Here is a 27,798-nt window from a genome sequence, read left to right on the forward strand (position 1 = left end):
GTGGTGCAGAGAGTGCGTCAGTGTGTGAGAGGCACAGGCTGCATCAGTGTATGTGAGTGGCGCAGAGTGCGCGTCAGTGTGTGAGAGGCACAGGCTGCATCAGTGAATGTAAGTGGCACAAAGTGTGCGTCAGTGTGTGAGAGGCACAGGCTGCATCAGTGAATGTAAGTGGCACAAAGTGTGCGTCAGTGTGTGAGAGGCACAAAGTGTGCGTCAGTGTGTGAGAGGCACAGGCTGCGTCAGTGTATGAGAGGCACAGGTTGCATCAGTGTATGTGAGTGGCACAGAGCGTGCGTCAGTGTGTGAGAGGCACAGGCTGCATCAGTGAATGTGAGTGGTGCAGAGAGTGCGTCAGTGTGTGAGAGGCACAGGCTGCATCAGTGTATGTGAGTGGCACAGAGCGTGCGTCAGTGTGTGAGAGGCACAAAGTGTGCGTCAGTGTGTGAGAGGCACAGGCTGCATCAGTGAATGTAAGTGGCACAAAGTGTGCGTCAGTGTGTGAGAGGCACAAAGTGTGCGTCAGTGTGTGAGAGGCACAGGCTGCGTCAGTGTATGAGAGGCACAGGTTGCATCAGTGTATGTGAGTGGCACAGAGCGTGCGTCAGTGTGTGAGAGGCACAGGCTGCATCAGTGAATGTGAGTGGTGCAGAGAGTGCGTCAGTGTGTGAGAGGCACAGGCTGCATCAGTGTATGTGAGTGGCGCAGAGTGCGCGTCAGTGTGTGAGAGGCACAGGCTGCATCAGTGAATGCGAGTGGCACAGAGAGTGCGTCAGTGTGTGAGAGGCACAAGCTGCATCAGTGAATGTGAGTGGTGCAGAGAGTGCGTCAGTGTGTGAGAGGCACAGGCTGCATCAGTGAATGTGAGTGGTGCAGAGAGTGCGTCAGTGTGTGAGAGGCACAGGCTGCATCAGTGAATGTGAGTGGTGCAGAGAGTGCGTCAGTGTGTGAGAGGCACAGGCTGCATCAGTGAATGTGAGTGGTGCAGAGAGTGCGTCAGTGTGTGAGAGGCACAGGCTGCATCAGTGTATGTGAGAGGCACAGGCTGCATCAGTGTGTGAGAGGCACAAGCTGCATCAGTGAATGTGAGTGGTGCAGAGAGTGCGTCAGTGTGTGAGAGGCACAGGCTGCATCAGTGTATGTGAGTGGCACAGAGCGTGCATCAGTGTGTGAGAGGCACAAGCTGCATCAGTGAATGTGAGTGGTGCAGAGAGTGCGTCAGTGTGTGAGAGGCACAGGCTGCATCAGTGAATGTGAGTGGTGCAGAGAGTGCGTCAGTGTGTGAGAGGCACAGGCTGCATCAGTGTATGTGAGAGGCACAGGCTGCATCAGTGTGTGAGAGGCACAAGCTGCATCAGTGAATGTGAGTGGCACAGAGCGTGCGTCAGTGTGTGAGAGGCACAGGCTGCATCAGTGTGTGAGAGGCACAAGCTGCATCAGTGAATGTGAGTGGTGCAGAGAGTGCGTCAGTGTGTGAGAGGCACAGGCTGCATCAGTGTATGTGAGTGGCACAGAGCGTGCGTCAGTGTGTGAGAGGCACAGGCTGCATCAGTGAATGTGAGTGGTGCAGAGACTGCGTCAGTGTGTGAGAGGCACAGGCGGCATCAGTGTATGTGAGTGGTGCAGAGAGTGCGTCAGTGTGTGAGAGGCACAGGCTGCATCAGTGAATGTAAGTGGCACAAAGTGTGCGTCAGTGTGTGAGAGGCACAAAGTGTGCGTCAGTGTGTGAGAGGAACAGGCTGCGTCAGTGTATGAGAGGCACAGGTTGCATCAGTGTATGTGAGTGGCACAGAGCGTGCGTCAGTGTGTGAGAGGCACAAGCTGCATCAGTGAATGTGAGTGGTGCAGAGAGTGCGTCAGTGTGTGAGAGGCACAGGCTGCATCAGTGTATGTGAGTGGCACAGAGCGTGCGTCAGTGTGTGAGAGGCACAGGCTGCATCAGTGAATGTGAGTGGTGCAGAGAGTGCGTCAGTGTGTGAGAGGCACAGGCTGCATCAGTGTATGTGAGTGGCGCAGAGTGCGCGTCAGTGTGTGAGAGGCACAGGCTGCATCAGTGAATGTAAGTGGCACAAAGTGTGCGTCAGTGTGTGAGAGGCACAAAGTGTGCGTCAGTGTATGAGAGGCACAGGCTGCATCAGTGAATGTAAGTGGCACAAAGTGTGCGTCAGTGTGTGAGAGGCACAAAGTGTGCGTCAGTGTGTGAGAGGCACAGGCTGCGTCAGTGTATGAGAGGCACAGGTTGCATCAGTGTATGTGAGTGGCACAGAGCGTGCGTCAGTGTGTGAGAGGCACAAGCTGCATCAGTGAATGTGAGTGGTGCAGAGAGTGCGTCAGTGTGTGAGAGGCACAGGCTGCATCAGTGAATGTAAGTGGCACAAAGTGTGCGTCAGTGTGTGAGAGGCACAAAGTGTGCGTCAGTGTGTGAGAGGCACAGGCTGCGTCAGTGTATGAGAGGCACAGGTTGCATCAGTGTATGTGAGTGGCACAGAGCGTGCGTCAGTGTGTGAGAGGCACAAGCTGCATCAGTGAATGTGAGTGGTGCAGAGAGTGCGTCAGTGTGTGAGAGGCACAGGCTGCATCAGTGTATGTGAGTGGCACAGAGCGTGCGTCAGTGTGTGAGAGGCACAGGCTGCATCAGTGAATGTGAGTGGCGCAGAGTGCGCGTCAGTGTGTGAGAGGCACAGGCTGCATCAGTGAATGCGAGTGGCACAGAGAGTGCGTCAGTGTGTGAGAGGCACAAGCTGCATCAGTGAATGTGAGTGGTGCAGAGAGTGCGTCAGTGTGTGAGAGGCACAGGCTGCATCAGTGAATGTGAGTGGTGCAGAGAGTGCGTCAGTGTGTGAGAGGCACAGGCTGCATCAGTGAATGTGAGTGGTGCAGAGAGTGCGTCAGTGTGTGAGAGGCACAGGCTGCATCAGTGAATGTGAGTGGTGCAGAGAGTGCGTCAGTGTGTGAGAGGCACAGGCTGCATCAGTGTATGTGAGAGGCACAGGCTGCATCAGTGTGTGAGAGGCACAAGCTGCATCAGTGAATGTGAGTGGTGCAGAGAGTGCGTCAGTGTGTGAGAGGCACAGGCTGCATCAGTGTATGTGAGTGGCACAGAGCGTGCGTCAGTGTGTGAGAGGCACAAGCTGCATCAGTGAATGTGAGTGGTGCAGAGAGTGCGTCAGTGTGTGAGAGGCACAGGCTGCATCAGTGAATGTGAGTGGTGCAGAGAGTGCGTCAGTGTGTGAGAGGCACAGGCTGCATCAGTGTATGTGAGAGGCACAGGCTGCATCAGTGTGTGAGAGGCACAAGCTGCATCAGTGAATGTGAGTGGCACAGAGCGTGCGTCAGTGTGTGAGAGGCACAGGCTGCATCAGTGTGTGAGAGGCACAAGCTGCATCAGTGAATGTGAGTGGTGCAGAGAGTGCGTCAGTGTGTGAGAGGCACAGGCTGCATCAGTGTATGTGAGTGGCACAGAGCGTGCGTCAGTGTGTGAGAGGCACAGGCTGCATCAGTGAATGTGAGTGGTGCAGAGAATGCGTCAGTGTGTGAGAGGCACAGGCTGCATCAGTGAATGTGAGTGGTGCAGAGAGTGCGTCAGTGTGTGAGAGGCACAGGCTGCATCAGTGAATGTGAGTGGCACAGAGAGTGCGTCAGTGTGTGAGAGGCACAAGCTGCATCAGTGTATGTGAGAGGCACAGGCTGCATCAGTGTGTGAGAGGCAAAAGCTGCATCAATGTATGTGAATGGCACAGAGCGCGCGTCAGTGTGTGAGAGGCACAGGCTGCATCATTGTATGTGAGTGGCACAGAGCGCGCGTCAGTGTGTGAGAGGCACAGAGCGCGCGTCAGTGTGTGGGAGGCACAGAGCGCGCGTCAGTGTGTGGGAGGCACAGAGCGCGCGTCAGTGTGTGGGAGGCACAGAGCGCGCGTCAGTGTGTGGGAAGCACAGAGCGCGCGTCAGTGTGTGGGAGGCACAGAGCGCGCGTCAGTGTGTGAGAGGCACAGGCTGCGTCAGTGTATGTGAGTGGCACAGGGGGGTACACATTATCCTTAGACTAAAAGTAAAGGGGGCACAGAATATTATTAAAATAAAGGGGTACAGATATTTATTAAACGAAAAGGTTGATGACCACACCTACCCAATGGTTGGCCACACCCCTGCAGCTGCATTTCCCTGGTGGGCCCTAAATGCCCCAGTCTGAGACTGTTTAGGTTATTTATAATCAGTTTGATTTCCTCAGTATCTTTGGTTTATTATAAAAAATGACATTAGGCCTCATCCTCCTCTTCTCACTGGACACCGCTACTCTGTGGGACCATTCCCTTAGTCCTGGGAAACTCCTGCCTGTCTCTGACTTACTGTTCCAGTCATCTTCTTTCCCTTTACACCTTTCTTTACCTTTTAGGTTGTAAGCCTCTTTGGACAGGTACTGTTTCAGCGGACATTATTTTTTAGCAACTTGTCTGTAGTGCAACCTTCCAATAATGTACAGCGCTGTGGAACATGTTGGTGCTTTACAGACGTTCAGAAATGACGGCCACAGTGTCTGCATTCATCACGTCAATATGGCCGTAATGTCCACATTGACTGTGTCGACACAGATATTATATCAACATGTTTAGCATGTTGACATCATAGGCCCTCATTCCGAGTTGTTCGCTCGCTAGCCGCTTTTCGCAGCAGTGCACGCGCTAAGCCGCTGCCCTCTGGGAGTGAATCTTAGCTTAGCAGAATTGCGAACGAAGTATTCGCAATATTGCGAAAAGATTTTTCTTTGCCGTTTCTGAGTAGCTCCAGACTTACTCTTCCAGTGCGATCAGTTCAGTGCTTGTCGTTCCTGGTTTGACGTCACAAACACACCCAGCGTTCGCCCAGACACTCCTCCGTTTCTCCAGCCACTCCCGCGTTTTTCTCAGAAACGGTAGCGTTTTTTCACACACTCCCATAAAACGGCCAGTTTCCGCCCAGAAACACCCACTTCCTGTCAATCACACAACGATCACCAGAACGAAGAAAAAACCTTGTAATGCCGTGAGTAAAATACCAAACTTCTTAGCAAATTTACTTGGCGCAGCCGCAGTGCGAACATTGCGCATGCGCAGTTAGCGGAAAATCGCACCGATGCGAAGGAAAAGAACGAGCGAACAACTCAGAATGAGGGCCATAGTTTTCTTCTAATTTAAACTCTATTGCTAATCCGAATCCTCCAGGAAATGTTGACAATATAAAAATGCTGACACATCTGCAGTCGATATTCTGTTAGTGTCGACATTTTGCAGGTGTTGATATTTTTAACCATGTTAACATTATCAATGTTGACCTATTGTTGAAGTCCGACATCCTGACAGCATACCCTTACGTCTTCTTACAGAAATAGTTGACCCTCACGGTTGGGAGTGAGTTTGATGGAAACAGAACAATAGTGGTCAGGTGACTTTGAATCACGTTAAATCTTATGTGCATTTTAGAGATGTGAATCACCTCACTGGAGATATAAGAGGCAAAGGGTGAAGAGTCACAGGCGAAGCGTTCATTGCAGACAAAGCCTCTATCTAGCAGGTCACTACTTGACGTGGGAATGGACTAGACTACAGGGGAGGCAATGAGGGTGTGAAGAAAGATTCCACCTCTTTACAATAAACAATGTGCGATTTCTATCTACACCTAGATCCTGCATGTTTTATAACTCAAGCGTGAGAGACAATGGTGTTGTGCGAGCAAATAACATTCACACACGTTTAGGTCATTAGAACTCGTTTCCCGGATACTTTTCATTACATAGGATAATTCTAGGACAAATAAAGCCGTACTTATTAAGCTGAGATAACGGGTGTTTTGGCGGAATCGAGGCTCTTCCCTGTCCACGGAAGGGACGGGTTTCTTCAACGAAAACGTATCCATTTTTTTTCTGACACAAATTGCAGCAGGACAAATATTAAATTTCACATACTGCGCACGGAAGAACCGCCAAATCTAGATCACACACGCAAGACTCCTAACGCTGCCAAGCAGAGCAGTTGTGAACAAGTATCGCACAGCTTCCTCAGTGAGGTTTTCTTAGTAAATTGTGATGATAATTGATATCAGTTCTATCAGCAAGAAGTTTTTTGATAATCACCACACATTAGTAAATAGACCTAGGAATCTCAATATATACAGTAGTTCTGTAAGTATATTTTGGAGCACTTACATGCTGGAGGCAGAATACGGAGGACTAATCATTGTGACTACTGGGTTATAATAGGATTTTAATTACCTACCGGTAAATCCTTTTCTCGTAGTCTGTAGAGGATGCTGGGGTCCATATTAGTACCTTGGGTATAGACAGGTCCACCAGGAGCCATGGGCACTTTAAGAGTTTGATAGTGTGTGGGCTGGCTCCTTCCTCTATGCCCCTCCTACCAGACTCAGTCTAGAAACTGTGCCCGAGGAGATGGACAACTTTGAGAGAAGGAATTACACAGATAGTGGTGAGATTCACACCAGCTCACACATACAAGGCAAACCAAGCTAACCAGCTTGAATACTCAGCAACAGCTGAACAAGATTGTCACGATCCGGGTATCTGGACGCCATTTCTTACCCATCAGATGCCTCCTAAGGCTGGCTCAGCGCTCCAGGACCGGATCCCATCTGTTATCCTGATGTGTACATTCCTGTATCCTCTCCTGTCACTCTGGGACGCTGTCACAGTAAACGCCATATTACACCTGGCATGGCGTCTCCCGCGGCCTCCGCCGCCGTCCCTGAACTTCTGCATGCAGAGTGTCTGAGTGGCGATTACGTCAGCCGCGGCCTCCGCTGTGTCCGCGTGGTTGGATGTGCATCTGTCAGCCTGGCGCCTCCTGTCTCCGGTGGCCGGCGCCGCCATTACTGTTTTCATTACCACATGGATTACAAACCAAACTTCCCTCCAAGTGTCTGCATGGGCGCAGCCATCTTGGATTCTGTCAGCTGATCATTTCCACCAAACTGTTCTCAGTATTGATAATCTGCATAATTGCCTAGCCAATCCCTTCCTTGCTGCAGGTATAAATACACTGTGCCTGAGCAAGGAAGGCGTCAGTGCTTTGGTTGTCAAACCTAGTTCCTGTTTGTCTCTCTCCTGTGATTGTCTTCCAGGTTCCAGCTCCTGTCTCAAGACTTCCACCATAGAGACCCGCACCAGCATTCCACCTGCGGTGTAGCCTGACTCTCCAATCCATTGTGGATTCATCTGTTTCCAGCTACAACTTTACCTGCTTCCAGCTCAGCTTCCAGCAGAGTACAGCTTCCCTTAAAGGGCCGGTGTCCTTTCTACACTTTACCACTCTCCACCGGTATTATTATTTCTCCGCTCTCAAGTTCTACATTTCAGTTCATATTTCATCGCTCCCAAGTTCATATCCACTCCGTGCTAACAACAGTCTGGTTCCAGCCAGTTTCCACAGCAGCTGTTTTATCTTCAGCAACCCAGCTTTTCCTGGAACACCAGCTGGCACAATCCTGGGTTATCTCCATTGCTACAGTCGGGCCTGGTAAGGACTTTCCACCTAGAAGATCATAAGAACTATCTCACACTACCAGTGCCCTGTGGCTCCTGCCATCCTGTAGTACCCAGGAACTGTATTTATTCTTTGCTGACTTTTACGTTTTCTTTTACTGCTGCTGTGTTGCGGAGTTGTCATAATAAACATCATTGACTTTTATCCAAGTTGTCGTGGTCACGCCTTCGGGCAGTTATTATTCATGTTACTTACATGTCCAGGGGTCTGATACAACCTCCCAGGTTCCGGTACATCTCAGCCCCTACAACTGAGGCTGCCTCCCGTCAGCTCAGGCCCTCAGTTGTGACAGTAAGCACTGACCTAATGAATCCAGCCGGAGACCAGGATCAAGCGGCCAGGCCGATGCAAGAACTGGCAGCCCGACTAGAACATCAGGAGGCTGCACAGGGCCACATCATCCGCTGTCTCCAGGATCTCTCTACTCGGCTGGATGGGATTCAGACAACTCTCCGTGGATCAGGCGCGTCTGGTGCGTCAACCACAGTGACTCCAGCTATAACCCCACCCACCTTACCCATTTCTGCTCCACGTCTTCATCTTCCAACGCCAGCAAAATTTGACGGATCTCCAAGATTCTGCAGGGGATTTCTCAACCAGTGTGAGATTCAGTTTGAGCTACAACCTGGCAATTTTCCCAGTGACCGTACAAAAATTGCCTACATTATTTCTCTTCTCAGTGGCTCAGCCCTTGATTGGGCATCACCGTTATGGGAGAGGTCCGACACCCTGCTATCTTCCTACACTGCCTTCGTGTCAACATTCAGGCGCATCTTCGACGAGCCAGGCCGGGTAACCTCAGCTTCATCCGAGATTCTCCGTTTACGCCAGGGGTCACGTACTGTAGGACAATATCTGATACAGTTCCAGATCCTGGCATCCGAACTGGCATGGAACGACGAGGCCCTGTATGCTGCATTCTGGCATGGCTTATCTGAGCGTATTAAAGATGAGTTAGCTACCAGAGACTTACCTTCTAAGTTAGATGAGCTAATCTCACTCTGCACGAAAGTTGATTTACGTTTCAGAGAGAGAGCAACTGAGCGTGGAAGATCATCTGCTCCAAAATCTTCTGCTCCTCCTCCTCGTCAACTGTCAACATCTAAAGATGAGCCCATGCAACTTGGCCGTTCCCGTTTAACTCCTGCTGAGCGCCGAAGACGTCTCTCCGAGTTCCTCTGTCTCTATTGTGCAGCTCCGTCTCACACCATTAATGCCTGTCCCAAACGTCCGGGAAACTCCAAATCCTAGCTCGCCAAGGAGAGGGCCGGCTAGGAGTAATGATCTCCTCTCCATCTCCTCAAGATTGTAATCTCCCAGTCTCGCTTCAAGTTGCTCAACGTTATCGGAACGTCATTGCCCTCCTTGATTCCGGAGCAGCTGGGAACTTTATTACCGAAGCCTATGTTAAACGGTGGTCCCTACCCACCGAGAGACTTCCTTCGTCCATTTCTTTAACTGCCGTGGATGGCAGCAAAATTTTTGATGCAGTTATTTCTTTAAGGACTCTACCAGTTCGTCTGAGAGTGGGAGTTCTTCATTCCGAACTTATTTCTTTTTTAGTGATTCCAAGAGCCACACATCCTGTGGTCCTGGGCCTTCCATGGCTCCGTCTTCACAATCCTACAATTGATTGGACGACTACGCAAATCCTGGCATGGGGTTCCTCCTGTGCTGAGACATGTTTGTTTAAAGTATTGCCTGTCTGTTCTTCCTCCCCCAGGTCGTCTGATGTTCCACCTCCTCCATATCAAGATTTCACGGATGTGTTCAGTAAAGCTTCTGCTGATATCCTTCCTCCTCATAGAGAATGGGACTGTCCGATTGATCTCGTTCCAGGGAAGGTTCCACCTCGAGGCCGAACTTATCCGTTGTCTCTGCCTGAGACGCATTCTATGGAGGAATATATTAAAGAGAACCTAGCAAAGGGGTTCATTCGACCTTCTTCTTCTCCAGCCGGCGCAGGCTTCTTTTTTGTAAAAAAGAAAGATGGTGGTCTGCGGCCGTGCATCGACTACAGAGGTTTGAACGACATTACCATCAAGAACCGTTATCCTTTACCCCTGATTACTGAGCTCTTTGACAGAGTTAGCGGAGCTACCATCTTTACAAAGCTGGACTTGCGAGGTGCATACAATCTCATCCGGATCCGTGAGGGTGACGAGTGGAAGACCGCCTTTAACACCCGTGACGGACATTATGAGTACCTCGTCATGCCCTTCGGATTGAGCAATGCTCCAGCTGTCTTCCAGCATTTTGTCAATGAGATCTTCAGAGACATTCTATACCGTCATGTCGTGGTCTATCTAGACGATATCCTCATTTTTGCCAACGATTTAGAGGAACATCGTTTTTGGGTTAAAGAGGTTCTGTCCCGTCTCCGTGTCAATCATCTCTATTGCAAATTAGAAAAATGCGTCTTTGAAGTCAAGTCCATTCTGTTTCTAGGGTACATTGTGTCCGGTTCCGGACTAGAGATGGATCCTGAGAAACTACAAGCAATCCAAAATTGGCCGGTACCCTTAACCCTCAAAGGGGTCCAGAGGTTCTTAGGGTTCGCCAACTATTACCGAAAGTTTATACGAGACTTTTCCACCATTGTGGCGCCTATTACTGCTTTCACTAAGAAGGGTGCTAACCCGTCCAAGTGGTCTGAAGAAGCCATGCAAGCATTTCATCTTTTAAAACAAAGGTTCATCTCTGCGCCTGTTCTGAAACAGCCTGACATCGACTCTCCTTTCATCTTAGAGGTGGATGCCTCCTCCGTTGGAGTAGGAGCGGTGTTATCTCAGAGGGCTAAAGATGGCCATTTACACCCTTGCAGTTTCTTCTCCCGGAAGTTCTCCCCAGCTGAGCGCAACTATGCCATTGGCGACCAGGAGTTGCTAGCCATCAAGCTCGCTCTAGAAGAGTGGAGGTATCTGTTGGAGGGAGCTTCTCATTCAATCACCATACTTACAAACCACAAGAACCTTTTATACCTGAAGGGCGCACAATGTCTCAACCCTCGTCAGGCCAGATGGGCACTTTTCTTTTCCAGGTTCGACTTTAAACTCCAGTTCTGTCCGGGCTCTCAGAATCGCAAGGCCGATGCCCTTTCCCGCTCATGGGAGCAAGAAAATGAGTCAGAGTCTTCAGACAAGCATCCTATTATAAATCCGTTGGCATTCTCCACGGTAGGGATGGACTCTACGCCCCATCAGGGAAAAGTTTTGTGAAGCCGATGCTAAGGAAGAAGCTCATGCATTGGGCCCATGCTTCCCGTTTTGCCGGACATACAGGTATCCAAAAAACCCTGGAGTTTATCTCTAGGTCCTATTGGTGGCCAACTCTGAAAAAGGACGTCTTGGAGTTTATTGCATCTTGCACAAAGTGTGCCCAACATAAAGTATCCCGCCAGTCGCCTGCGGGGCAACTAGTTCCACTATCCGTTCCCCGTCGACCATGGACCCACTTGTCGATGGATTTCATTACAGACTTACCCATGTGCAACAAGTTCAATACCATCTGGGTGGTAGTTGACCGGTTCACCAAGATGGCACACTTCATTCCTCTCACCGGTCTTCCGTCAGCTTCCAAGTTGGCTCAAGTATTCATACAAGAGATCTTCCGACTCCACGGTCTTCCTGAAGAAATTATCTCAGATCGAGGAGTTCAATTCACAGCCAAATTCTGGCGAAGTTTATGTCAAGTCCTCCAAGTCAAGCTAAAGTTTTCCACGGCTTACCATCCTCAGACCAATGGTCAAACCGAGAGGGTGAATCAGGACTTGGAGGCCTTCCTCCGCATCTATGTGTCCTCCTCTCAAGATGACTGGGTTCAATTACTTCCCTGGGCCGAGTTCTGTCATAACAACCAGTATCATTCTTCATCTGCTTCAACACCATTCTTCACTAACTTTGGATTCCACCCTAAAGTCCCTGAGTTCCAACCGCTTCCAGCAACTTCTGTTCCCGCAGTGGATATCACCTTGCATCAGTTTGCCAATATCTGGAAGAGCGTACGATCAGCTCTGCTCAAGGCATCGTTCAGGTACAAGAAGTTTGCGGATAAGAAGCGTCGAGCAGTTCCTGCTCTCAAGGTGGGTGATCGGGTATGGTTATCCACGAAGAATTTGAGGTTAAGAGTTCCCAGTATGAAGTTTGCACCTCGCTATATCGGTCCTTTCAAGATTGAACAAGTCATCAATCCTGTTGCTTACAGACTCCAGTTGCCTCCCTTCTTAAAAATACCCAGGACATTCCATGTTTCCCTGTTGAAACCGCTGATCTTGAATCAGTTTCATTCCTCACTTCCTCCAACTCCGAAAGTCCAAACTCAACGAGGCGTTGAGTATGAAGTGGCCAAGATCCTGGACTCACGTCACCGTTACGGTCAACTACAATATCTTATTGACTGGAAGGGTTATGGTCCTGAGGAACGTTCATGGACCAATGCTTCTGATGTCCATGCTCCTGCCTTGGTCCGGAGATTCCATTCCAAGTTTCCTCAAAAGCCAAAGAAGTGTCCTGGGGCCACTCCTAAAGGGGGGGGTGCTGTCACGATCCGGGTATCTGGACGCCATTTCTTACCCATCAGATGCCTCCTAAGGCTGGCTCAGCGCTCCAGGACCGGATCCCATCTGTTATCCTGATGTGTACATTCCTGTATCCTCTCCTGTCACTCTGGGACGCTGTCACAGTAAACGCCATATTACACCTGGCATGGCGTCTCCCGCGGCCTCCGCCGCCGTCCCTGAACTTCTGCATGCAGAGTGTCTGAGTGGCGATTACGTCAGCCGCGGCCTCCGCTGTGTCCGCGTGGTTGGATGTGCATCTGTCAGCCTGGCGCCTCCTGTCTCCGGTGGCCGGCGCCGCCATTACTGTTTTCATTACCACATGGATTACAAACCAAACTTCCCTCCAAGTGTCTGCATTGGCGCAGCCATCTTGGATTCTGTCAGCTGATCATTTCCACCAATCTGTTCTCAGTATTGATAATCTGCATAATTGCCTAGCCAATCCCTTCCTTGCTGCAGGTATAAATACACTGTGCCTGAGCAAGGAAGGCGTCAGTGCTTTGGTTGTCAAACCTAGTTCCTGTTTGTCTCTCTCCTGTGATTGTCTTCCAGGTTCCAGCTCCTGTCTCAAGACTTCCACCATAGAGACCCGCACCAGCATTCCACCTGCGGTGTAGCCTGACTCTCCAATCCATTGTGGATTCATCTGTTTCCAGCTACAACTTTACCTGCTTCCAGCTCAGCTTCCAGCAGAGTACAGCTTCCCTTAAAGGGCCGGTGTCCTTTCTACGCTTTACCACTCTCCACCGGTATTATTATTTCTCCGCTCTCAAGTTCTACATTTCAGTTCATATTTCATCGCTCCCAAGTTCATATCCACTCCGTGCTAACAACAGTCTGGTTCCAGCCAGTTTCCACAGCAGCTGTTTTATCTTCAGCAACCCAGCTTTTCCTGGAACACCAGCTGGCACAATCCTGGGTTATCTCCATTGCTACAGTCGGGCCTGGTAAGGACTTTCCACCTAGAAGATCATAAGAACTATCTCACACTACCAGTGCCCTGTGGCTCCTGCCATCCTGTACCCAGGAACTGTATTTATTCTTTGCTGACTTTTACGTTTTATTTTACTGCTGCTGTGTTGCGGAGTTGTCATAATAAACATCATTGACTTTTATCCAAGTTGTCGTGGTCACGCCTTCGGGCAGTTATTATTCATGTTACTTACATGTCCAGGGGTCTGATACAACCTCCCAGGTTCCGGTACATCTCAGCCCCTACAACTGAGGCTGCCTCCCGTCAGCTCAGGCCCTCAGTTGTGACAAAGATTACTTAACCAAGTAACAACACAGTACTTAACCAAGAACAAAGCAGTACTGAATCAAGTAACCACTGCAGGATAACAAAGCGCTGGGCGGGCGCCCAGCATCCTCTACGGACTACGAGAAAAGGATTTACCGGTAGGTAATTAAAATCCTATTTTCTCTTACGTCATAGAGGATGCTGGGGTCCATATTAGTACCATGGGGATGTACCAAAGGTCCCAGAACGGGAGGTAGAGCGCGGAGGTTCCTGCAGAACTGATTGACCAAACTTCAGGCCCTCAGATGCCAAAGTATCGAACTTGTAAAACTTAGCAAACGTGTTCGACCCTGACCAAGTAGCTGCTCGGCAGAGTTGTAAAGCCGAGACACCCAATTTTCTTGGGATCATACAGGACAAACAGAGAGTCAGATTTTCTGTGATGAGCAGTCCTCTTCACATAAATTTTCAGAGCCCTTACAACATCTAAGGACTTTGACGGAATTGAGGAGCCAGTAGCCACTGGCACCACAATAGGTTGGTTGATATGAAAAGCCGACACAACCTTTGGAAGAAACTGCTGATGCATCCTGAGCTCAGCTCTATCTTCATGGAAAATCAAGTAGGGGCTATTACAAGACAAAGCCCCCAATTCCGATACACGTCTAGCAGAAGCTAAGGCCAACAACGTGACAGCCTTCTACGTGAGAAACTTGAACTCAACCTAATGTAGAGGCTCGAACCATTCCGATTGTAGGAACTGTAACACCACATTAAGATCCCAGGGTGCCGTAGGAATCACAAAGGGAGGCTGGATGTGCAGAACCCCTTTCAAGAAAGTCTGAACCTCAGGGAAGGAAGCCAGTTGTTTCTGGAAGAAAATGGACAAGGCTGAAATCTGGACCTTAATGGATCCCAAACGCAGGCCCATATCAACACCTGCTTGCAGGAAGAGGAGAAACCGCCCAAGCTGAAACTCCACCATAGTAAACTTATTGGATTCACACCAAGACATATACTTTTTCCAAATGTGATGGTAATGTTTAGACGTTACTCCTTTCCTAGCCTGTATCAGGGTAGGAATAACCTTGTTCGGAATGCCCTTCCGAGGTAAGATCTGGCGCTCAACCTCCTTGCCGTCAAACGGAGTCATGGTGAGTCTTGACAAGCGAACGGCCCCTGTTGCAGAAAGTCCTCTCGAAGAGGAAGAGGCCTCGGATCTTCCAGCAGTAGCTCCAGAATATCCACATACCAAGCCCTTCTTGGCCAGTCCGGAGCAATGAGTATTGCCCGAACTCTTGTTCTCTTTATGAGCTTTAGAATCCTTGGGATGAGCGGAAGTGGAGGGAACACGTACACTGACTTGAACACCCACAAAGTTACCAAGGCGTCCATCGCCACTGCTTGTGGGTCTCGTGACCTGGTACAGTACCGCCGAAGCTTCTTGTTGAGACGGAAGGCCATCCATCATGTCTATTTGAGGTACACCCCAAAGACTTGTCACCTCCGTGAACACCTCCGGATGGAGTCCCAACTCTCCTGGATGGAGATTGTGCCTACTGACGAAGTCCACTTCCCAGTTGTCCACTCCCGGAATGAAGATTGCTGACAGCGCCACTGTGTGCCTTTTTCCCAGAGGAGTATTCTTGTTACCTCTGCCATTGCAGCTCTACTCTTCGTTCCGCCCTGTCGGTTTATGTAGGCCTCTGGACAAAAGAAGACGTATAGTCTATAAGGCTATGCACAGGCTTAATTAATGTAGACAATAATAAGAAAAAAGTATATTCATTCAGAAACCAGCCTTAGGAATCACATTGGAGAGGCAAAATGCCATTACCTGTCTATATCTGAGCTGGAGTTGCACCTGTAAGCATTATACAGTATCTAGAAGAAAGGGAGAGGAGAATGACCACAAGACGGTCATCTACCAAAGAAGGCTTACTTTGTGGCGCACTCTTTTGTTTAAGTCGAATATGTAATGGCTATGAAATTAAAACTTAACATTTATTGAATATTTTTATAATATTGTGACCAAAGTCAGACATAAACAACATATATCGGTCAATATTGACCTACAATAATCCCAGAAAAGGGGATTTGTATCACTGTGTAGTGAAAATATGTATAAGCGGTTAGGGTTCACTGATATAAGTATTAATATCAAATTAGAATTCCTTTTGTATATAGCCACACTTATATTACAACAGTGAGAAATGTAGAACGAAAGTGAAAATGTAATATAGAACAATTTTTGTCGGGTTGTTATACACTTTAAGAGATCCTTCCAAGTGAATCACTGGGTCTCTATTTAATAACCCGATTAGCGGTCCTCGTTATCTCAGCTGATGCACTCCTCCTTTAATTAGGTGAAATGGAGAGCAATGTCCTCTAAGAAGGCAGGAGTAGTGGGTATTAATTAAATCACAATAAGTGATAATTACCAACACACCGTAAAGCCTTAGAGTATTGATCAGGTCACTAGATTATGATGCAGCATCCCGGATATAAGTCGTAGATGTGAATGCACCATGATCATCATTCCCAAATTATATAAACGTTTATCAGTATGGACACTGTGTCCTTTTTGCCTGCATGTACTTTTAAACAATGTTATGCAAACATGTGTCACAGTGGTAGATGATTGATAGTAGAGACAGAGGGCTAGTGAAAATAAGTGCCAATCAGATCACTGGCAACAATGTAATACCCTCTAAAAATATTTAGACATTTATCAGCATAAACACTGTACCCTTTTGTTTAAATGTATCAGCCTATATATAATCAGTCCCTGATTGAGTCAGGCTGTAAAAGTGCACTACAAAAAAACACACAAGTCAGTGATCCACATGGCATACATATAGGTGACATGAACTTAAATCTGGGCACTCATTAGTAATCCATAAATGTATGCATATTATAATAACCATAGATATAGAAGGCAAACGTATATCTATATTACTTTGAGAAGATAAAGGTATCCCAGCAACTATCGGTCAGTTCCCCTTTCTGCTGTCGTCCCATGTGCATTAAATCAGTGAATGGGAACGATGAGAGTTCGGGTAACACCAGTTGCTGGGACAGAAGGAAGAAGTGCGAGTTGCTTCTGCTGTCCACAAGCCGGACTCCCACTCCCCTGTTGTGTCGCCACAGTACAGAGGCAGCGGGAGACCTTTTGTGGATGAGAGAGCCGCTCTGAGTCGCATAGAGAGCGGGTGTGTATCACCATTAGTGTATGCACGCTGAGTGCGGAGAACCGCTCACGTGACCAGACGCCGGGTCGGGTTTGAGGATTCCACGCTCCCGGAAACTGTATGTGTCTGGTTTGCCGATGACGTACGTTTCACTACAGGCTTGTTCACATCGGTGTCTGACAAGTCTGCCAGAGCTGTTTAAGTAGCAAAACTATTAGAGGCATAGCTTTCAATTGTGCAGATTAATTAAGCTCTTAGATCCTAATAATCGAGCAGAATAATGCGAATTTAATTCTATTTTTAATGTAACTAGCAATATAAAATCCGGTGCGTGACGATATTCAGTAAATTAGTGGTAACTTAAATACCAGTCCTACTATGTGTAATAATAATTAGCCCGGATGGTCAAATGAGTTAATTAGACAATAATTGGATTAATTTTCCTAAATGCGGAGTGTGGGTAAAATCTAATTATAACTGATACCTCATAGCGGGTATGTCTTCCATTGAGGGCTAGGATGATAATTTGAAGAGCCAAGATTATGTAGGCCACCATCGTTACATTGTCCGACTGCACCTGAATGGCCTGATCTTGCAGAAGATGTGCCGCTTGTAGAAGACTGTTGTACACGGCTCTTAGTTCAAGAATGTTAACTGGAAGAATGGATTCCAGACTTGACCACGTTCCTTGGAAGGTTTCCCCTTGGGTGGCTGCGCCCCAACCTTTGAGACTTGCACCCATGGTTAGAAGGATCCAGTTCTGAATCCCGAACCTGCGGCCCTCAAGTAGGTGAGGCCGTTGTAGCCACCAGAGGAGTGAAAACCTGGCTTTCGGCGACAGACGTATCCTCTGGTGCATGTGCAGGTGAGATCCCGACCACTTGTCTAGGAGATCCAGTTGGAAGGGCCGTGCATGAAATCTTCCGTACTGAAGAGCCTCGTAGGAGGCAACCATCTTCCCCAGAAGGTGAATGCACTGATGAACTGATACCCGGGCAGACTTCAAGACATCCCAGACCAGTGTTTGTATCACCAACGCTTTCTCCACCGGTAGAAATACCCTCTGCACTTCCGTGTCAAGGATCAAGCCTAGGAAAGACAATCTCCTTGTCGGCTCCAAATGTGACTTTGGAAGATTCAGGATCCATCCATGATCCCTGAGCAGTCGAGTCGTGAGCGCAATGGACTGCAACAACCTCTCCCTGGAAGATGCCTTTATCAGCAGATCGTCCAGACATGGAATTATATTCACCCCCTGTCTGTAGGTGGAGGAGACTCATCATCTCTGCCATTACCTTGGTGAACACCCTCGGTGTAGTGGAGAGGCCGAATGGCAGTGCCTGGAACTGATAGTGACAGTCTAACAGCGCAAATCTGAGATAAGCCTGGTGTGGCGGCCAAATCTGGATGTGGAGGTACGCATCCTTGATATCTAAGGCTACCAGAAACTCTCCTTCCTCCAGACCTGAGATCACCGCTCTCAGAGATTCCATTTTGAACTTGAATTCCCTCAGATTAGGGTTTAACGACTTCAGGTTCAAAATTGGTCTGACCGAACCATCCGATTTCGGTACCACAAATAGGTTTGAATAGTAAGCCTTGTTTTTTAGACGAGGTGGAACTGGAACAATGACATGTGACGTTTCCAACTTTTGAATGGCTTCCTGTAGGATAGCCCTTTCTGACAGCAAAGCTGGCAAGCCTGATTTGAAAAATCTGTGAGGTGGGAGCTCTTGAAACTCCAGTCTGTACCCTTGGGATACAATATCTTGTACCCAGGGATCCAGGCCGGATGACACCCAGACGTGACCGAAACGTCTGATTCTCGCTCCCACCTGCCCGTTTTCCAGGCTGTGAGGTCCACCGTCATGCTGAGGATTTTGAGGAAACAGAGGCAGGCTTCTGTTCCTGGGAACCTGCGGGTGCAGGTTTTTTGGATTTTGCCCGACCACCTCTAAAGAAAGTGGTAGGAGGTGTGGACCTTCAAGCCTTTGGGGTCCGAAAGGACTGCGTTGTGGATGTAGAAGAGGGTTTCTTCGTTGTCTGAGTGGCTGAGGGAAGAAAGGTTGACTTACCAGCAATTGCCGTGGAAATCCGCGCATCCAATGCTTCCCCAAATAGAGCCTAACCTGTGAAGGGTAGGTTCTCCACATTTCTCCTGGACTCCGTGTCTGCCGACCACTGGCGTAGCCAGAGTCCCCTGCGTGCTGAGACAGCCATGGAAGATGTCCTTGCATTCAGATGACCCAGGTCCTTCATGGCCTCCACCATGAAACCCGTAGAATCCTGTATGTTACGTAAAAACATTTCAATGTCACTTCTATCCATAGAATCTAATTCCTCTAGTAATGTGCCTGACCACTTTACTATGGCTTTAGAAATCCATGCACAGGCAATAGTGGGCCTTAACGCCACGCCTGAAGCAGTGTATATCTTGCGGTCTGCCGATTCTTTTAAAGCGGTAGACCCAGTGACAGGTAAAACCACCTTTTTTGACAGTCTAGATACAGAAGCGTCTACTATAGGTGGATTTTCCCACTTTTTCCTATCCTCCTCATGGAAAGAAAAAGCAACGAAAACCCTTTTTGGGATCTGGATTTTCCCAGGATTTTTCAAATAATGCATTTAATTCTTTAGACACAGGGAAGGTCAGGGAGGCTATCTTATAGTCTGTAAAGTAAGCCTCCTCAACCAGCTCAGGTGGTTTGTCAGTAATGTGTAACAGATTTCTAATGGTCTCAATCATGAGTTGCACCCCCTTTGCCAGGGAAGCCTCACTCCCCCGCATATCCCCGTCACCGTCTGCCGTGTCAGAGTCGGTATCCGTGTCGACTTGCATAATCTGGGCAAGGGCACCTTTCTTTGGGTATATACCAGGGAAATTTGAGGTAGTGGGAACAGAACCAGACAAAACTTCCACAGATTTTCTCAAAACCTGTGTTTCAGTGTCATTATGGGCTACCCTAGAAGCAATCTGGGATAACATGCCCTTAATGGAAGCTAGCCACTGTGGGTCAGATTCAGAAGGCTGAGACATAATATTACATTCCTGAGTACATGGAATGGATACCTCTGGAGAAGATACATATTCTGCCGCACAAGACACACAGTCCCTGGACATGGTAATGTGAGAGATTTGCACACACACAGGAAATTGTCAGACAGAGTTTCCCCCATGTACCTTCAGAGAAACACAGAGTTAATAGAGCCAGCACACACAGCACCCCAGTAGGCAGTTATAGAATAAATGCCCGGCACTGACTGTGCACCCTTAATAGTCTACACAGTGAATATACACTCTCCCCCCCCCCCCCTTCTACAGCCACCTGGAACCGCACAGGATAGCTGGAGTTATGTTAAGGGTCAGCGCTCCCTGTCAGCGTCTCTGAGTGACGATCTGCAGGGAGAAAATGGCGCTGGTGAGCTGCTGGGTCCACTCTGAGAAGCTCCGCCCCCAAACATGGCGCGTCTTCCCGCACTTTGTATGATTATACTGGCCTGAGGTATAGTGGCTAGCAGTAGTACTGATGTCCCTGATAGCAGTAGTGACCAGTTGGAAGGGTAATGCGCTGGCCTAGGGCGCCTCTCACAGCGCCGCACCTGAGTACCGCTGAGCCTCTGGAGCGCAGCTTCAGTACTGCGCTCCCACCCTGTTGCCGCCATTCACACTGGTTCCCCACTTGTCGGGTCGCCGGTGACACACTCACCACCGCGATCTTCTGGCACTGTTAGGGGGTGGCGGATTGCTGCGGGAGTGAGCGGTCGCCTCGGGGGCTAACAATCATCACCCTCAGGAGCTTAATGTCCTGTCAGCGGAGATAGTGGCCATTAACCTCAGAGGGTTGGACACAACTCCCCCCCCTAAGTCCCACAAAGCAGGAAGGCTGTTGCCAGCAGCCTCCCTGTGCCTAATTACTATTAAAAAATAATAAAACCAGAGAAACTCTAGGAGCTCCCTTAGCTGTGACGGGCTCCACAGGGCACATTTTCTAAACTGAGTCTGATAGGAGGGGCATAAAGGGAGGAGCCAGCCCACACTCTCAAACTCTTAAAGTGTCCATGGCTCCTGGTGGACCCGTCTATACCCCATGGTACTAATATGGACCCCAGCATCCTCTAGGACGTAAGAGAAAATAACATTATAATCCACAGTACATTATCACGGTATTAACATAACTTGTGTAATATAATAATATGCTAACATAGGTTTCCTTATATAAGTGCATAAGGATTTTTTTTTCTTCAGTGCTCTGAGAGAAATAACGCAAGCGTTTTAGATGAATGGCGTATTGCAGGCAGTCAGTATTGAAATATAGGGACATTATAAAAAGGGACAAACGTATAACAACCTAGGACAGTTCTTAGGAATTGGGCACAGTCCGCTACTATTACAGGTTGAGTATCCCATATCCAAATATTCCGAAATATGGAATATCCCGAAATACGGAATTTAAGTGAGGGTGAGAAAGTGAAACCTTTGTTTTCTGATGGCTCAATGTACACAAACTTTGTTTAATACACAAAGTTATTAAAACTATCGTATTAAATGACCTTCAGGCTGTGTGTATAAGGTGTATATGACACATAAATGCATTCTGTGCTTAGACTTGGGTCCCATGATGGTCATTATGGTATGCAATTATTCCAAAATACGGAGAAATCCGATATCCAAAATACTTCTGGTCCCAGGCGTTTTGGATAAGGGAGACTCAACCTGTACTCCCTTAGGAGTCTGCAAAGCAGGATATAATATACCACTAGAAACAAACAGCAATAAAATAGAAATCCAGAGACATGCTATAAAGTATTTGGTTTGCAGTTTGCCTTCCAGTCAAGTGTAACAATATAAACATATTCTTGGATTACCTAAGAGACAGCGATGGCTGATAACAGGGAGACTGAGGACAGAGGGAGAGGATGTCAGGAAAAGTTCACTGCAGTTAATCAACAACCTATAGGAGAAAATGGTCACTGTAAGGTCAGCAGCCACAGGGACAGTGGGACCCAAGCAGGGGATAAAATCTACTATGATGGGAGTTCTATCTAAGATGGGATGTTGCCCATAGCAACCAATCAGGTTCCAGGTATTATCTTCTAGAAGGTGCTAGATAAATAAGAAGTAGAATCTGATTGGTTGCTATGGGCAACATCTCATCTTGAATAGAACTCCCATCTTAGTAATTTTACCCCCAGGTGTGTGACAGTACTATTATGTACCGCTTACTTAGCAGTCCGGAGCATCAGAGATGAGCAACCTCTGACCGCCCAGTCATTTATTTATATAGCGCACACATATACCGCAGCGCTTTACAGTGCCTGTCCCATTGGAGCTTACAATCTATATTCTCCATCACATATACACACTAGGGTTAATGATTTGTCAGAAGCTAATTAACCTATCAGCATGTTTTTGGAGTGTGGGAGGAAACCAGAGCACCCACAGGAAACCAACAAAAACATGGAGACAACATACAAACAACACACGCAGTCTTGTAGGTTCACTTCTGAGCGTTGGGTTGTAAAACCAGGTGCATCTGATTGTGTTAATGCCCAATATTTAAAAGGGCAATGCTATTACAAGCGCATCTGTAGGAAAAAATAAGAATTTACTTACCGATAATTCTATTTCTCGGAGTCCGTAGTGGATGCTGGGGTTCCTGAAAGGACCATGGGGGAATAGCGGCTCCGCAGGAGACAGGGCACAAAAAGTAAAGCTTTAGGATCAGGTGGTGTGCACTGGCTCCTCCCCCTATGACCCTCCTCCAAGCCTCAGTTAGGATACTGTGCCCGGACGAGCGTACACAATAAGGAAGGATTTTGAATCCCGGGTAAGACTCATACCAGCCACACCAATCACACTGTACAACCTGTGATCTGAACCCAGTTAACAGTATGATAACAGCGGAGCCTCTGAAAAGATGGCTCACAACAATAATAACCCGATTTTTGTAACTATGTACAAGTATTGCAGATAATCCGCACTTGGGATGGGCGCCCAGCATCCACTACGGACTCCGAGAAATAGAATTATCGGTAAGTAAATTCTTATTTTCTCTATCGTCCTAGTGGATGCTGGGGTTCCTGAAAGAACCATGGGGATTATACCAAAGCTCCCAAACGGGCGGGAGAGTGCGGATGACTCTGCAGCACCGAATGAGAGAACTCCAGGTCCTCCTTAGCCAGGGTATCAAATTTGTAGGATTTTACAAACGTGTTTGCCCCTGACTAAATAGCCGCTCGGCAAAGTTGTAAAGCCGAGACCCCTCGGGCAGCCGCCCAAGATGAGCCCACCTTCCTTGTGGAATGGGCATTTACATATTTTGGCTGTGGCAGGCCTGCCACAAAATGTGCAAGCTGAATTGTATTACACATCCAACTAGCAATAGTCTGCTTAGAAGCAAGAGCACCCAGTTTGTTGGGTGCATACAGGATAACAGCAAGTCAGTTTTCCTGACTCCAGCCGTCCTGGAACCTATATTTTCAGGGCCCTGACAACATCTAGCAACTTGGAGTCCTCCAAGTCCCTAGTAGGTGCAAGGCACCACAATAAGCTGGTTCAGGTGAAACACTGACACCACCTTAGGGAGAGAACTGGGGACGAGTCCGCAGCTCTGCCCTGTCCAAATGGACAAACAGATATGGGCTTTTTTGAGAAAAAAAACCCACCAATTTGACACTCGCCTGGTCCAGGCCAGGTCCAAGAGCATGATCACTTTTCATGTGAGATGCTTCAAATCCACAGATTTGACTGGTTTTAAACCAATGTGATTTGAGGAATCCCAGAACTACGTTGAGATCCCACAGTGCCACTGGAGGCACAAAAGGGGGTTGTATATGCAATACTCCCTTGACAAACTTCTGGACTTCAGGAACTGAAGCCAATTCTTTCTGGAAGAAAAATCGACAGGGCCGAAATTTGAACCTTAATGGACCCCAATTTGAGGCCCATAGACACTCCTGTTTGCAGGAAATGCAGGAATCGACCGAGTTGAAATTTCTTCGTGGGGCCTTTCTGGCCTCGCACCACGCAACATATTTTTTCCACATGTGGTGATAATGTTGTGCGGTCACTTCCTTTCTGGCTTTGACCAGGGTAGGAATGACCTCTTCCGGAATGCCTTTTTCCCTTAGGATCCGGCGTTCCACCGCCATGCCGTCAAACGCAGCTGCGGTAAGTCTTGGAACAGACATGGTACTTGCTGAAACAAGTCCCTTCTTAGCGGCAGAGGCCATAAGTCCTCTGTGAGCATCTCTTGAAGTTCCGGGTACCAAGTCCTTCTTGGCCAATCCGGAGCCATGAGTATAGTTCTTACTCCTCTACGTCTTATAAATCTCAGTACCTTAGGTATGATAAGCAGAGGATGGAACACATACACCGACTGGTACACCCACGGTGTTACCAGAACGTCCACAGCTATTGCCTGAGGGTCTCTTAACCTGGCGCAATACCTGTCCCGTTTTTTGTTCAGACGGGACGCCATCATGTCCACCTTTGGTATTTCCCAACGGTTTACAATCATGTGGAAAACTTCCCGATGAAGTTTTCACTCTGCCGGGTGGAGGTCGTGCCTGCTGAGGAAGTCTGCTTCCCAGTTTCCATTCCCGGAATGAAACACTGCTGACAGTGCTATCACATGATTTTCCGCCCAGCGAAAAGTCCTTGCAGTTTTTGCCATTGCCCTCCTGCTTCTTGTGCCGCCCTGTCTATTTACGTGGGCGACTGCCGTGATGTTTTTCCCACTGGATCAATACCGGCTGACCTTGAAGCAGAGGTCTTGCTAAGCTTACAGCATTATAAATTTAGCCTTAGCTCCAGTATATTTATGTGGAGAAAAGTCTCCAGACTTGATCACACTCCCTGGAAATTTTTTTTTTTCCTTGTGTGACTGCTCCCCAGCCTCTCGGGCTGGCCTCCGTGGTCACCAGCATCCAATCCTGAATGCCGAATCTGCGGCCCTCTAGAAGATGAGCACTCTGTAACCACCACAGGAGAGACACCCTTGTCCTTGGATATAGGGTTATCCGCTGATGCATCTGAAGATGCGATCCGGACCATTTGTCCAGCAGATCCCACTGAAAAGTTCTTGCGTGAAATCTGCCGAATGGAATTGCTTCGTAGGAAGTCACCATTTTTACCAGGACCCTTGTGCAATGATGCACTGATTTTAGGAGGTTCCTGACTAGCTCGGATAACTCCCTGGCTTTCTCTTCCGGGAGAAAAACCTTTTTCTGGACTGTGTCCAGAATCATCCCTAAGCACAGGAGACTTGTCGTCGGGATCAGCTGCGATTTTGGAATATTTAGAATCCACCCGTGCTGTTGTAGCAGTATCCGAGATAGTGCTACTCCGACCTCCAACTGTTCCCTGGACTTTGCCCTTATCAGGAGATCGTCCAAGTAAGGGATAATTAAGACGCCTTTTCTTCGAAGAAGAATCATCATTTCGGCCATTACCTTGGTAAAGACCCGGGGTGCCGTGGACAATCCAAACGGCAGCGTCTGAAACTGATAGTGACAGTTCTGTACCACGAACCTGAGGTACCCTTAGTGAGAAGGGCAAATTTGGGACATGGAGGTAAGCATCCCTGATGTCTCGGGACACCATATAGTCCCCTTCTTCCTGGTTCGTTATCACTGCTCTGAGTGACTCCATCTTGATTTGAACCTTTGTAAGTGTTCAAATTTTTTTAGATTTAGAATAGGTCTCACCTAGCCTTCTGGCTTCAGTACCACAATATAGTGTGGAATAATACCCCTTTTCTTGTTGTAGGAGGGGTAATTTAATTATCACCTGCTGGGAATACAGCTTGTGAATTGTTTCCCATACTGCCTCCTTGTCGGAGGGAGACCTTGGTAAAGCAGACTTCAGGAGCCTGCGAAGGGGAAACGTCTCGACATTCCAATCTGTACCCCTGGGATACTACTTGTAGGATCCAGGGGTCCTGTACGGTCTCAGCGTCATGCTGAGAGCTTGTCAGAAGCGGTGGAATGCTTCTGTTCCTGGGAATGGGCTGCCTGCTGCAGTCTTCTTCCCTTTCCTCTATCCCTGGGCAGATATGACTCTTATAGGGACGAAAGGACTGAGGCTGAAAAGACGGTGTCTTTTTCTGCAGAGATGTGACTTAGGGTAAAAACGGTGGATTTTCCAGCAGTTGCCGTGGCCACCAGGTCCGATGGACCGACCCCAAATAACTCCTCTTCCTTTATACGGCAATACACCTTTGTGCCGTTTGGAATCTTAAATGCTCTATAGTCAATAAAATACTGTCCCTGTCAAGGGTATCAATATTTTTAGTCAGGGAATCCGACCAAGCCACCCCAGCTCTGCACATCCAGGCTGAGGCGATCGCTGGTCGCAGTATAACACCAGTATGTGTGTATATACTTTTTATGATATTTTCCAGCCTCCTGTCAGCTGGCTCCTTGAGGACGGCCCTATCTATAGACGGTACCGCCACTTGTTTTGATAAGCGTGTGAGCGCCATATCCACCCTAAGGGGTGTTTCCCAACGCGCCCTAACTTCTGGCGGGAAAGGGTATACCGCCAATAATTTTCAATCGGGGGGAACCCACGCATCATCACACACTTCATTTAATTTATCTGATTCAGGAAAAACTACGGTAGTTTTTTCACATCCCACATAATACCCTCCTTTGTGGTACTTGTAGTATCAGAAATATGTAACACCTCCTTCATTGCCCTTAACGTGTGGCCCTAATAAGGAATACGTTTGTTTATTCACCGTCGACACTGGATTCAGTGTCCGTGTCTGTGTCTGTGTCGACCGACTAAAGTAAACGGGCGTTTTTAAAACCCCTGACGGTGTTTTTGAGACGTCTGGACCGGTACTAATTGTTTGTCGGCCGTCTCATGTCGTCAACCGACCTTGCAGCGTGTTGACATTATCACGTAATTCCCTAAATAAGCCATCCATTCCGGTGTCGACTCCCTAGAGAGTGACATCACCATTACAGGCAATTGCTCCGCCTCCTCACCAACATCGTCCTCATACATGTCGACACACACGTACCGACACACAGCACACACACAGGGAATGCTCTGATAGAGGACAGGACCCACTAGCCCTTTGGAGAGACAGAGGGAGAGTTTGCCAGCACACACCAAAAATGCTATAATTATATAGGGACAACCTTATATAAGTGTTTTCCCTTATAGCATCTTTTTTATATATTTCTAACGCCAAATTAGTGCCCCCCCTCTCTGTTTTAACCCTGTTTCTGTAGTGCAGTGCAGGGGAGAGCCTGGGAGCCTTCCCTCCAGCCTTTCTGTGAGGGAAAATGGCGCTGTGTGCTGAGGAGATAGGCCCCGCCCCTTTTTCGGCGGCCTCGTCTCCCGCTCTTTAACGGATTCTGGCAGGGGTTAAATATCTCCATATAGCCCCCGGAGGCTATATGTGAGGTATTTTTTGCCAAAAATAGGTTTACATTTGCCTCCCAGGGCGCCCCCCTCCCAGCGCCCTCAGTGACTGCCGTGTGAAGTGTGCTGAGAGGAAATGGCGCACAGCTGCAGTGCTGTGCGCTACCTTAAGAAGACCGAGGAGTCTTCTGCCGCCGATTCTGGACCTCTTCTCGTTTCAGCATCTGCAAGGGGGCCGGCGGCGAGGCTCCGGTGACCATCCAGGCTGTACCTGTGATCGTCCCTCTGGAGCTAATGTCCAGTAGCCAAAGAAGCCAATCCATCCTGCACGCAGGTGAGTTCACTTCTTCTCCCCTAAGTCCCTCGTTGCAGTGATCCTGTTGCCAGCAGGACTCACTGTAAAATAAAAAACCTAAGCTAAACTTTTCTAAGCAGCTCTTTAGGAGAGCCACCTAGATTGCACCCTTCTCGGCCGGGCACAAAAATCTAACTGAGGCTTGGAGGAGGGTCATAGGGGGAGGAGCCAGTGCACACCACCTGATCCTAAAGCTTTACTTTTTGTGCCCTGTCTCCTGCGGAGCCGCTATTCCCCCATGGTCCTTTCAGGAACCCCAGCATCCACTAGGACGATAGAGAAAGATGTCTCCTGCCAGCATTGCAGATCTGAAGACGCATCCTCGGATCGATGTTTGCCGCCAGTGTATTGCCAAATTAAGGGGCTTATTCATTATCCAGAGCCCATTTGCCCCCGATAGTTAAGGAGCCAATTCAACTGTGACCCCCTAACACCTACAATGACGCTGCTAATTAGAAGCACCCACGCTTGGCCCGGCAGTGTTAGTGCGCATGCGTGACCCGAAAGGGCAGCCATGGGCTGAGGGATCCAATCTGTTAGCTCTTCA

General features: G+C 48.4%; 1 protein-coding gene across 4 annotated transcripts in view; it reads right to left on the minus strand.

Annotated features, from left to right (window-relative positions):
- PIGP (phosphatidylinositol glycan anchor biosynthesis class P) overlaps positions 1 to 27,798 on the minus strand; it is a 62,758-nt gene that overhangs the window by 19,553 nt on the left and 15,407 nt on the right. For 2 of the 4 annotated variants that reach the window (XM_063956562.1, XM_063956560.1), the window contains exon 2: positions 21,385 to 21,470. The exons of the other annotated variants lie outside the window; for them this stretch is intronic. The gene's annotated coding sequence lies outside the window, so the exon portion shown is untranslated. The remainder of the gene's footprint in view (positions 1 to 21,384; positions 21,471 to 27,798) is intronic. 4 annotated transcript variants of the gene reach the window in all.

The sequence above is a fragment of the Pseudophryne corroboree genome, chromosome 2 (assembly GCF_028390025.1).
Source record: "Pseudophryne corroboree isolate aPseCor3 chromosome 2, aPseCor3.hap2, whole genome shotgun sequence".
In the NCBI taxonomy this organism is placed as follows: domain Eukaryota; kingdom Metazoa; phylum Chordata; class Amphibia; order Anura; family Myobatrachidae; genus Pseudophryne; species Pseudophryne corroboree.